The 12689-nt window shown below is 42.5% G+C and overlaps 1 protein-coding gene across 5 annotated transcripts in view; it reads left to right on the top strand.

The window, feature by feature from the left end:
- Positions 1-1723: 1723 nt before the first annotated feature.
- LOC137635743 (zinc finger protein 813-like) overlaps positions 1724-12689 on the top strand; it is a 202857-nt gene continuing 191891 nt past the window's right edge. Inside the window, exons 1-2 of one of the 5 annotated variants that reach the window (XM_068368198.1) lie at positions 1724-1917; positions 3144-3221. The gene's annotated coding sequence lies outside the window, so the exon portion shown is untranslated. The remainder of the gene's footprint in view (positions 1918-3143; positions 3222-12689) is intronic. The other 4 variants (XR_011042764.1, XM_068368199.1, XR_011042763.1 and 1 more) reach the window with 4 other exon arrangements.

The raw sequence follows: 12689 nt of genomic DNA on the forward strand, positions 1-12689 counted from the left end.
AAAACCGAATATGTGGAAGAAGTCAAGAACAAAGATGATTGAAAAGAAAAGAAGGCCAATGGCAAAAGACTTAAGACCCATAGCTCTATTAAATATTTCTTATAAAATATTCATGATGATGGTGAAAGAGGAAATAGAAAACCACATAAGAATGAATGAAGAAGACAATGAATGTCAAGCAGGATTTACAGGTGGAGGCAGGATAGAGGACAATATCTTTATATTACAGTATTGTGTTGAAGAGAGCTATAGTAACAAGAAACCCCTAATAGTAACCGCGATAGATTTTAGTAAAGCATTTGACTCTGTAAAAAGGGAGGTATTAATAGAAGTTTTAAAAGAATATAAAATTAACACCAAAATCATAAGTGCAATTGCAAATATCTATCAAGGAGATACTACGGGCATTGACTTAGGAGAAGTTATAGAACAAGAAATGGAGGTTACAAGTGGAATTAAACAAGGTTGCACAGGATCAACTTCACTTTTTAAACTGATTACGTATATTATCATGAAGAAAATAGAAGAGGAAGGAAACGGTTTCAGAAATCAATTAATAAAGATAGAATAACTATTTTTTTGCAGATGATGCCTTAATAATTGCACAGGATATACATAATGCAAAGCGTAACATCCAGATATTAGTAGAAACTAGTAAAAAATGTGGGTTGGAAATTAATAAAGAAAAGAGTAATATTATGATTTACAATATGAAAGAAAAGCCAGATAACATAGAGGGAATCAAAGTAGTAGAAAGTTTGACATACTTAGGAATAAAGCTAGACAATAGTAGGAATATATTTAAAACTCAGAAAAGGGTAATGATAGAAAAGGCAGAAAAATTAGCTAATCTAACATATTCAGTTACAGAGAAAAGTTGCAATAAAGTGATGATAGGAAAAACGTTCTGGAAAAGGATTGCTTTACCATCTATTTTGTATGGAACAAATGTTATAAATCTAACAGAAACTGAAATAGAGAAACTACAAAGAATAGAGAATGGGGTATATAGGAAGATTTTAGGTGCCACTAAAAGCACAGCTAATACTGCTCTAAGAGGGGAGATAGGTGCATCTTCAATGAAAGCAAGGGTGATGGATGGGAAGCTGCAGTACTTAAATCGTACCCTGAATGGAAAGAAGGAAATACTTAAAATAATTATCCAGGATATTCAAGAAAAAGAAGAAAGATGGTGGAAACAACCTGCAAAGTATTTGGAAGAATTAAGTTTAGGCATAAGACAAATAAGAAGAATGAACAAGGCAGAAATAAAGACGGAAACCAGAAAGTGGGATACTGAAAAGTGGAAAGAAGAAATAGAAAGTAAAGTGAGCTTAGAAATATATAGAACGTGGAAGAAAGAAATTAAAGAAGAGTTAATTTATGACAATACATTTGCTTCAATGATATTTTTTAGAGCAAGAACTAATACGTTAAAACTAAATATTGTAAATAGACACAATGGAGGGAATGTAAACTGTAATTTTTGTGAAAATGAGGAGGAAGATTTGATACATTTTTTGTTATTTTGCCAGGAATATAGAAAAGAAAGGAATGAAGTAATTGAGCTACAGCAACCATACGACGAAGACCCAAAGAAAATAGTAGGATTATTTTTATTTAGTGAAACAAATATAGAAAAGAAAAAAGAAGTATTAAACATAATGTGGAAGAAAAGACAAAACAGTACAAGAAGATAAGCGTTAAGAGGCGTCGTTGTAAAGGCTATGCCTCACCCCGGAACCTGAACCTCTTTCAAATAGTGACACGCGTTTTACATAGTGCCTCAAAATAAGCCATTTAGTTAGAGGAGAAGCCAACACCATTGTGAAATTGTGTAATATATAAACTCAATTTGGTGTGACTGGGGATATTTGTGAAGGAAAATGTCAACTGGGCCTTGTGAATCGGAATAAGGTAAGATAACTTAAATCTGTTTCTGGTTACTGATAATTTTAGCGTCTGTTCACAAGACCACGTGTTTTCACTGTTGTGGAGAGAGCAACGAGGAACCTGGAACGTCGACCCTGAATCACTCTCCTTTCGTTTTTTTAAAAGTGTATTTAATTGGGTTGCCACTAACGCCTGTCAAACCGTCTTTGAGGATTGACTTCTTAAAATATTTTATATTTCCTTGTTTCCTTTCCTCACTGGGTAATTTTCCCTGTTGGGGCCCTTGGGCTTATAGCATTCTGCTTTTCCAACTAGGTTGTAGCTTAGCAATTAATAATAATAATAATAACAATAAGCCATGGGTTCATAAAATATTCTTAGTAATATATGGAAATGTATTAGATTTTGGTAATTTATAACTGACTTTTTGGGTGTATGTCGTTCGTTGGGACAGGGTAAGATAAAGAGTCCGGCAGTCTAAGGATACGTCTCCTAGGTTAGGTTAAGTAGGAAACAGAAACATTCGGTAAGGTGATGTTGTGTCTAAAATGTGGTTTTTCACTCTGTTCCAACAAACTACAAAGGCTCCGCATTGGGAATGCTCGTCAGAAACATTGTTCGGAACTTTTTGAGTGAAGTGATCGAGATATCCCTAACCGAATAATAACATATCGCGTCCCTCAGAATTATATCGCTGTTTGTATATACCCACAAATAGTGGTTTTGAGTTTCCATGGGGCTCCCCAAATGGAGTGAAGAGATAAAAAAAACAATGTATTGACAGTGGCATGTATATATTAACAAGGAATGCATGAAGAAATAGCCGGACATGCGGCATGATATAGAGAATATAATAAGACTAACCTGGCCGAACTAGATCTGTTTTTGCGTGACCTAGCAGCGTTGTTCATGGTGTCTTCTTCTTCGGCTCTCCCTGCACGGGCCTGCCGAAATTCGCTCGGGACCGGAATTTTGATGGTCCTTCTTCACTCACGTCGCAAAATAACAACAAATTACGGTCCTGATGTGAATTTCCAGGTGTCCCACCATTGCATATGGCACTTAACTAACATGTAGAAAAATACGTTCCAACAATGCGAGTGCTGAGGGAAATTGTTTTCATATACAGCTATATTACTTATATCGTCCTGGTCACATTCAATTACACAAATTAATTGCATAAGATAATTTAATTTTATATATTAATTGTGATTTACAAAATTATAATTAAAGCATTATCCAAATGACAGGCACCCTAGAGATGAGGATCTAACGAAGCTTATCCAATCAAGAGATTTGTCCAAGGCCCCATAGCTGCGTCTCCACAGGTAATTATATTTGAATTTATTGTAATTGGTCCAATTATATGTTATAAGTAGTATTTATTTACGGTAAGCAGAAAGTTCCTGTTCTTTTATTCTAGTTGACATTTTTTGTAAATTATATCAAATAGGCCAGGGTACGTCACAAATAGGTTTAGACTAGGGTACGTGTTGGGTGCTACTTTAGCGTGAGATTTACCGCCATATGTACGAAGTGTGTATCGCTAGAATAAATGTGTGGAAATTTATGATAACATTTTCATTTGTTCCAACACGGAGTACTTACCTCGAACTACATTCTTAGGAGTATCTGGGATCTTCTCCCAACCGACCAGAATTTTGTGTAGTTTACCCTATCTCCGTTTTATATGCGGGGGAACCTCTGGCGGAGGAATACGCGCCATGAGGCGACCCTGGGTCAGAGAGCGTGCTCGCTGAGGTCTCGACCTCCAGTAAGTTTTCTGGTCGCGTCGTGATTACATCTCGCCGTGCTGATTATTTATACCTTTTGAGAATTGTAAGAGAACCTTACAAACCCACCTAACCTAATCTAGTAGTTCTCAGGTCACAGCCCCTATCCGGGGGCAAGCCCCTCTGGACCCTCCTTCCCAGGTCACAACCGCTAGCTGGACCTCCTATCCAGGTCTCCAACTAAAAGTAAATCACTAATAAATCATTTTTGTTTTGGTAATCTTTACAGAAGCTTTGCAGTAGAAATGTGCTGGTCTTCCCAAAAAAATTAAGTTAAAATCGGAACTTTGAGGCATTATTTCGCTGTTAATTTCACGAGTAACAGTAGCTCTGCACTGAACAGAGAGCATTTCCATCATAGTCAGTTGCCGACATAAATGAAATTACACAAAATTTTGAAATAGATTGATGTACTTCCCTTAAGTTCCCTCTTGGAGACGGCTTTATGTGATGGTGGTTGAGTTGAAACCGATGGGGTAGGTGGGGGAAATATGGCTGTTGTAGAACAACATCCAGGAACTTATGAAGAAGTACTACTTGTAAACTGTTAATTGGTTTAAAGAAACCAGCAGACAAATACATCATTGTAAATGCACAGAAAGCTCCCCAAACCCATGGGAAACAACGCTTGTGCAAAAAGTTCCCTTCTGTCTCTCAGATGTAAACAATGGACTTGACGTGCAAAACATATTTCACATTTTGACAGACCAATATGTAAGTTATTATGCCCCAGCCCCTATTAAACATAAAGAGAAAAATACCAAACTAGCTAGCCCTCCTTCATTTCTTATAGCGAATTCCAGTTTCGTTGTAAAGTATCTAATCTTTACCATGAAAACAATATCTTATATGGCTTCAAAAGACGGGTGCACGCTGTAATTATGGGGATATTTCGATAGAGTCCCACCCTGCATGTACAGCTCACCAGTACGTAGGAGCCTGAAGGTTTTCTTTTTTCGCGAGCAAAGCAAAATCCATTAGACTCTACGAAATATTTCAGAAATCTTTCGAAATATTGCCATAATTATAGGTTTTCTGAATGTTTTTGATAATGATTTCTGGTGGAAAGCCATAATTTTTTAGTTATGGTGGGTTGACTACCGAGTAATACTAATGAAACATGGTCAAAACACTGAAGTTTTTATTTGCTAGGAGGTAGCCTTTTTATATCAGCAGCCATTTCCTCCTGTGTGTATAGAAAATAGACAACAACTAACCTAAACTTCTCCCACCTAACCTAACCTACAAGCCGTGTCCTAACCTACTTACTTATTGGGGGGTGCTAATGCCCCCCCTGCGACCCCCATTACACTGCCTTATTCATAGTCTGCTTTCATGATACATACAGGCGGCCGGTATCTTACGTACACCCCTACCGGGTTCACAGAAAACCTGCCTTTCCATCTTATTTTCTATGGAGGTGTTGTAGCTTGGTTGATGATATTAATAATGTTAATAATTACAAGGCATTGTCCTGTCCCTTGTCCCTGGTATTCATGAAAAACTTATAAACTGGTTTTATTGAAAGTAATTGCTGCCTTAGTGGCGTTAATTTTGTAATTGACTTTTTGTATTGTTCTTATTATCTTTTTTTCAATATTAATCTTACCCGATGATCATGTAGCTGTCAACTCCGTTGCCCGACAGAAATCTACGGTCGGGATACGCCAGCGATCGCTATACAGGTGGGGGTGTACACAACAGCGCCATCTGTGAGTAGGTACTCAAGTACTTCTTGTCAACAAGAACTCAATTTTTCCTCTGTCGTGCCACCGGCAAGACCTACTAATACGCTGTCCCTAACTGGATTTGTTTTCACAACTTTTTGGTGAAGTACACTATTCCAGTTTTGAGCTTTCGCTATGCAGGGGTTTTATCTTCATTTCAAAACTTGAACTTGTTTTGGATAGATTTAATTATGGTGACGAAGAGAGTATGGACTCTCTTTCACTTTTAAATGGCCGACCCTTCCCTTAGACGGAAGTGTTGGTGTTGAAGAGAGTATAGACTCTCTTTCACTTTTTATGACCGACCCTTCCCTTAGACGGAAGTGTGTTTAGGTTTTTGGTAATTTTGCTTAACAAAGTTATAGATTTAGTTTATATCTCTCCGCCATTTATAGGCCTCTTCGATTAACTTTCCATTTATTATAAACTTATAAAACTTAATTTTTATGTTTGTTTATATGCGACCTTTCCTAATAGTAGGCGGTCCTTACTTGGAACCGAAGTTAATTAACATTGAGCCCGTCATATCGTATTTCCTGTTAAGAATTTATGCTATTTTAATTTTAATGTTTTTGAAAGAATTTCTTTGATAGTCTCGTACTGTTTTCAAAGATGAACTAACGTTTAGTTTAGTCTCCGCAGTTGTTGACGTTCAGAACGTTCAACATGCGCTCTATCGTTACGATAGAGAGAGAGTATTTCACGGTTTCGCGTTGCAGTAAGAGTAAACTGATTCTAGCGTTTCGTTCATTCTTTCTTAGCTTAAATGGTTTTAATTCTAATAAAGGAACTTTTTATTTGGGAAACCTTTCAGTTTTTTTTCCTTTAACAAATAATATGTTTTAACGATATATAATTGGGCTCATCTCTCAGGTTCTAAGTCAAGAGAGAGAGAGAGAGAGATAGAGACGGAGGGAGAGAGAGGAGAATAAACGTTTCGTTCAAGCGGGAAACGTTGTTCTCGTTTTTTACTCTTCTCCCTAGTCGCTATAGGGGAAGAAGGTAAAACGTTTCTAGAGTTTTATTCTTGTTCCCAGGCTTTATGCGGTGAGAGATTTTAAACGTAGTTTATTTGATCTAGTGTTTAGTCTCTTTTCCAGCCACTGAATTCTTTATCTTTCATTATGTTTTTCTGTTACATTGTAAAACTGTTTTCGCAATTACTACCTTTTAATGAAGGATAGGATTGCGTGTTTCAGGTACAAATCACTTAAAGTTTCGAGTTCACTGAAATAAGTGCAAACAGAAAATCAAAAGTGATAAAGTGATATGCGCAAAGTGTTACAGTGTTGCGTTCGAGGGTTCGTCTGTTCGTGCCAGTTGTTCACCTAGTCCGATACCTCTTACAAGCTCCCAAGCCCAGGGGAGAAGTAATGTCGAAGGACTTATGGGTTCCACAGGTCTTGATCGACGAACAGACGTTTCCCTCCGTGGTTTCGGGTGTATCTACACACGTTGCCGACGTGATCACCCCACCCACACAAAGACGAGAGAGCCCATTTATTCCTCGTCTGCGGAAGAGGTTTCTCGCAGAAACCATGGACCAAATCTTGCAGCTTTTAAGTGCAAGTCGGTCCCTTCCGCGCAAGTCCAACGGCCTAGGTGTAGCCACTGGGTCAGTTCGGACTCGCTGCAGTACGACAACTGCACACCTCCCAAGAGAGGCAAGGTGGTACCGCAACAGGCAGTAACTCCGTCTGTTGCCGCACCAGCTGTTTTAGACCCTCAGTCACAACGGACAGTAGCTCCGTTTGTTGTTGTCTTTCATAGACCCTAGTGGTCCATGCTGCAGACTATACAGTCTCAGCTTGCTCCTTCATGCAGGAGTATCGTGCTGGAAGGTTGACAATGCACCTGTTAACCTACAACCCGCCGAGGTTGTGCGCTCAGCAGATACTGCGGCTGCCTGCTCCCACACTCCACCTGTGAGAGCTCCACCTCCGATGCGCAGTCCACCCTGCCAGACGCATGTTCTTGCTGCACCTTCCGTTGACGTGTGAGCTACCGCATCAGCAGTGGGAAGGTGCTGTAGAGCTGCCGGGTTCCAGCTCTATGCGGCATTCTCCGCAACTCATGCGGCATGCTCCGCATACCATACAGCATGCTCCGCATACCATTCAGCATGCTCCGCAACCCACCGCAGCCCCTCCCACGCACCAGCACTCTGCTTTTGTTGTTGCCAGCTCCCACACTCCGACTGCGGAGAAGGTTGACGATGCACCCGTGGGCCTACACCTCCCACGGTTGTGCGCCCGGCATGGCTTCCTGCTCTCACACTCTTGTTGTGAGAGCTCCTCCACCCATGCACAGTCAACCCTGCCAGATGTATGATGACTCCCACACACAGAGCACTCCGTTGCCGTGCGTGAGCTACCACAAGCTGCTGTGTTTTGACACGGTGTGTCAGCCTCCGCAACACACTGTGGTTACCGCCACTCGCCCGCAGCTAACTAGTCAGTCAGGAGTTGAGGCTTCCCCACACAACTTTGGTTGTTGCCAACTCACAGACTGTCAAACAGTTACATGACGTTGCCTTCTGGTCTGCTACTTATACACCAGTGCTGTATGTCCTCACGCTCCTGTTGTGGTTGACAGTTCAGTTTTTGACAGTTCACAGACTGTCAATCAGTTTCATAACGTTGCCTTCTGGTCTGCTGCTTTTGCACCAGTGAAACCCTCACTGAGAGAACCTAGCTTTTCTCGGATATGGTTCCTGTAGATGAGAAAGTGCTGTTCTCCCTCCTTCTGATATTCCCTTGAGGACTCTGTCATTTGGAGAGGAGCCTTAAGCTGCTTAGCCTCCTATGGACTTTAATTTAAGCATAACATGCTTCCAGGGAGGGTAAATGGTTCCGCTTCAGTCGCTAACCCCGTCTGTTGCCACACCTGCTCCCATAGACCTTGGGCTTTGTTGCAAGACATGCAGTCCAAGCTTAGTCCTTGATAGAGGATTTTTTACGGAGAAGAACCTTCTTGCCAACGACCTTCCTACCGGTTGGTTGTACGCCCTGTTGACGCTGAGGTATCCTACTCACGTCCGCCAGTTGAGATGGTTCCTCCACCGGTGCGACCCAGTGTGGGTTGCCAGTCGCACGTTGACGTTAAGCTACTCTCGGAGGTGGTTGTGGACGTTCAGTGTGTCACTGGGAAGACGTTCAACAACCAGCAGAGGTGACTTGTTGTGACGCAGTGCGGCAACCTCAGCAACCCGATAAGGGGTTGTCTGTACTACCCAGACAGTCTAGACAGTTTCGGGTTGTCGCTGTACTTCCTCGCATCCTCATGGTTGACAGTTCACAGGCTGTGCAGCAGTACCATGATCTTGTGTCCGGCTCCGTCACGCATCCTCCAGTGCGACCGGATTCAGCGAGTCAGACGTTGCCCTCTCCGTTGCCGTTTCCTCATCAGTTTCGGATGAGGAACCCTCTGATGAGAACATGGCTGAACAAGAAGATCAATCCCCAGCCCTGCTATCCATCCAGAAGATGCTGAAGAAGGAATACGGCCCTGTCAGGCTGTGGATGAGTCTGGTTAGGACACTGTCATCCGTGGTTCAATTGGTGTCACTTGGAAGACTACACCTCCGTCCTCTTCGGTTTCATCTAGCTCTTCACTGGAAAAGGACAAGACGCTAGAAGCGGTCTCGATCCCGGTTTCCGGAAGATAAGTCTGGTCTAACCTGAGGAAAGGACTTTATCAACCTTTTATAGGGTCTTCCCCTGACTGTTCAGACTCCCAACCACGTTCTCTTCTCAGACGCATCGGACGTAGGCTGGGGTGCGACCTTAGGCGGTAGGGAATGCTCGGGATTATGGAACTCGAGTCAAAGGACAATGCATTTTAACTGCAAGAAGCTTCTGGCAGTACGTCTGACCTGGAAAAGCTTCAGGTCTCTCCTTCAAGACAAAGTAATGGAGGTCAACACGGACAACTCCCTGCTTTGATGTTCATCTCCTAGCAAGGAGGGACCTACTCTCTGACATGGTGCGAGTTCGCTAGTGACCTCCTCTCCTGTTCAACAGGTCTAGACTTTTCACTAGTAACAATTTCTTCCAAGGCAACTTGAATGTCTGAGCAGTTTGTCTCAGTAGGAAGGGACAATAATTCCAACATATTGGACCCTCCACAGAGATGTATGCAAGAGACTTTGGGTCACCTGGGGCCAGCCAACCATAGATCTCTTCGCAACCTCGATGTCCAAGAGGCTCTCAATACTTTGCTCACCTATCCCGGACCCAGCAGTGGTTCTTTTAGATGCCTTTCTACTAGATTAGTCTCATCTAGATCTATATGCATTCCCTCTGTTCTAGATTGTCAACAAGGTACTGCAGAAGTTCGCCTCTCACGATGGGACAAAGTTGACACTAGTTGCTTCCCTCTGGCCCGCGAGAGAATAACTTACCGAGGTACTTCGATGGCTAGTAGACGTTCCCAGAACTCTTCCCCTAAGGGTGGACCTGCTACGTCTGCCACGCGTAAGAAGGTACTCCAAGGCCTCCACGCTCTTCGTCTCACTGCCTTCAGAGTATCGAAAGACTCTCGAGAACTAGAGGTTTTTCGAAGGAGGCAACCAGAGCGATTGTTAGAGCAAGGAGAACATCCACCCTTAGAGTCTACCAATCGAAGTGGGAAATCTTCCTAAACTGGTGCAAGTCAGTATCCGTATCCTCGACCAGTACCTCTGTAACTCATATAGCTGACTTCCTCTTATATCTGAGGAAAGAGCGATCTCTTTCAGCTCCCACTTTCAAGGGTTACAGAAGCATGTTGGCATCAGTCTTCCGTCACAGAGGAATAAAGATCTACAGGACCTCCTTAAGTCTTTTGAGACCACGAAGGAGCGTCGTTTGGTTACACCTGGTTGGAATTTAGACGTGGTTCTAAGATTCCTTATGTTAGACAGGTTCGAACCACTTCAATCAGCCTCCCTGAAAGATCTCACCTTTAAGACTCTTTTCCTGATATGCTTAACCACAGCTAAAAGAGTCAGTGAGATTCATGCCTTCAGCAAGAACATCGGATTTTCATCCGAAACGGCTACATGTTCTACATCTTGGTTTTCTAGCCAAACACGAGCTGCCTTCTCGGCCTTGACCAATATCGTTCGTTATTCCAAACTTATCGTATGGTTGGAAATGAACTAGAAAGAGTATTATGTCCTGTAAGAGCTCTTAAGTTCTATTTTAAAAACCTTTACGAGGCCCGTCTGAAGCTTTATGGTGTTCAGTTAAGAATTCATCTTTGCCTATGTCAGAGAATTCTTTATCCTATTATTTTCAGACTGTTAATACGAGAAGCTCATTCCCTTCTGAATGAGGAAGACCAAGCTTGGCTGAAGGTAAGGACACACGAAGTTAGAGCTATCACAACTTCCGTGACCTTTTAATAAAATAGATCTCTGCAAAATATTTTCGACGCAACCTTTTGGAAAAGCTAATCAGTGTTCGCGTCTTTTATCTTAAGAATGTCCAGTCTCTTTACGAGAACTGCTACACTCTGGGACCATTCGTAGCAACGAGTGCAGTAGTGGTGGGGGCTCCACCACTACAATTCCCTAATTCCAGAACCTTTTTAATCTTTCTCTTGAAATATTTCTGGGTTGTCCGGAAGGCTAAGAAGCCTTCCGCATCCTGGTTTATTTGGCGGGTGGTCAAATTCTTTCTTGAGAAGCGCCTAGATTAGAGGTTGTGATGAGGTCCTTTAGTATGGGTTGCAGCCCTTCATACTTCAGCACCTAGGAGTCGCTCAGCATCCTAAGAGGATCGCTAGGCTCAGTAAGGAAGACGTACTTAAAAAGGCAGAGTAATGGTTCAAGTCGACTTCCTTACCAGGTACTTATTTATTTTATGTTTGTTATTTTGAATAACGGCTAAAATAAGATTCGGGATACTTAGCTTCTTTGTTAACATGTATGCTGGTCTCCACCCACCACCCTGGGTGTGAATCAGCTACATGATCATCGGGTAAGATTAATATTGAAAAATGTTATTTTCATTAGTAAAATAAATTTTTGAATATACTTACCCGATGATCATGAATTTAAGGACCCGCCCTTCCTCCCCTTAGAGAACCAGTGGACCGAGGAGAAAATTGAGTTCTTGTTGACAAGAAGTACTTGAGTACCTACTCACAGATGGCGCTGTTGTGTACACCCCCACCTGTATAGCGATCGCTGGCGTATCCCGACCGTAGATTTCTGTCGGGCAACGGAGTTGACAGCTACATGATCATCGGGTAAGTATATTCAAAAATTTATTTTACTAATGAAAATAACATTTCTCTTCATTGCTCTAATCCGCCAGTACCTGGGATAGGGACATTTTCCAGAGGAAGGTGATGGAGTCCATATTCATTCACAATTCTTCTTTAAGATATCACTACATATTACAAAAGTACAGATAATAAGTGTAAAGTATGTCTTTACCGTGAAACACTATCACAATGTAGATGTGTTGCAGGCTTTGCTGTCCTTGGGTGTTGCTGGACTTCCTTCTAAGGAAGTCTTTCTTAAGCTCCTTTAGCTGGGTTCCCAGAGTATTCCTGTTCCTGCTGCCCCTGTTGTTGCCGTCTCTTCTCCTGTCGACGCATAGTCTGTGTGAAGCCCATCTCTTGCCTTCTCCATCTAGTGTTGTTCATGACCCTCGCACTCATTTGCCCTCCCTTCGACGGCTACCTGCTGATGACGAGCCCTCCCATCACCCTCAGACCTCCAGGTCTTCTAGGGATTACAGCCCTCTACATTCGTCATTCGCCATGCAGAGCTCCTGTTCGCAAGATCGCCAATCTTCTTGTCGTTCTCCTGTTCGTGATCGTTAGTGTTCTCAGGATCATCACTCGCCGGCTCATGCTAGTCACTCCAGTGGTCTTAAGACAATCCCCATGGAACGTGGTTCGAGTTCTCAGGTCTTTTGAGAGACCTCCCTATGAACCATTGCGGCAGGCAACCGATCGCCACCTAACTTGGAAGACGGTGTTCCTGCTAGCTTTGGCTTCGGCCAAGCGACGATGATCTTCGTGGTCTCTCATACAACATCGCCCATTCAAGGGGATGGGGAGAGTAACGTTCAGCTTCGTCCCTAAATTTATTGCTAAGACTCAGAACCCTGGAGTAGCGGATCCACGATTCGACCCCTTCCGGATTTCTAGTCTCCTTACTGTAACAGATGACCCAGACCATCTCTTACTATGCCCAGTGAGGAGTTTGAGGCTGCATCTTAAGAGAACAGCCACAGCCCGTCGTCGTGTGTCTGGACTATTCGTCAGCACAGGAAGGACC

Source organism: Palaemon carinicauda, unplaced genomic scaffold (assembly GCF_036898095.1).
Source record: "Palaemon carinicauda isolate YSFRI2023 unplaced genomic scaffold, ASM3689809v2 scaffold166, whole genome shotgun sequence".
Taxonomy (NCBI): Eukaryota; Metazoa; Arthropoda; class Malacostraca; order Decapoda; family Palaemonidae; genus Palaemon; species Palaemon carinicauda.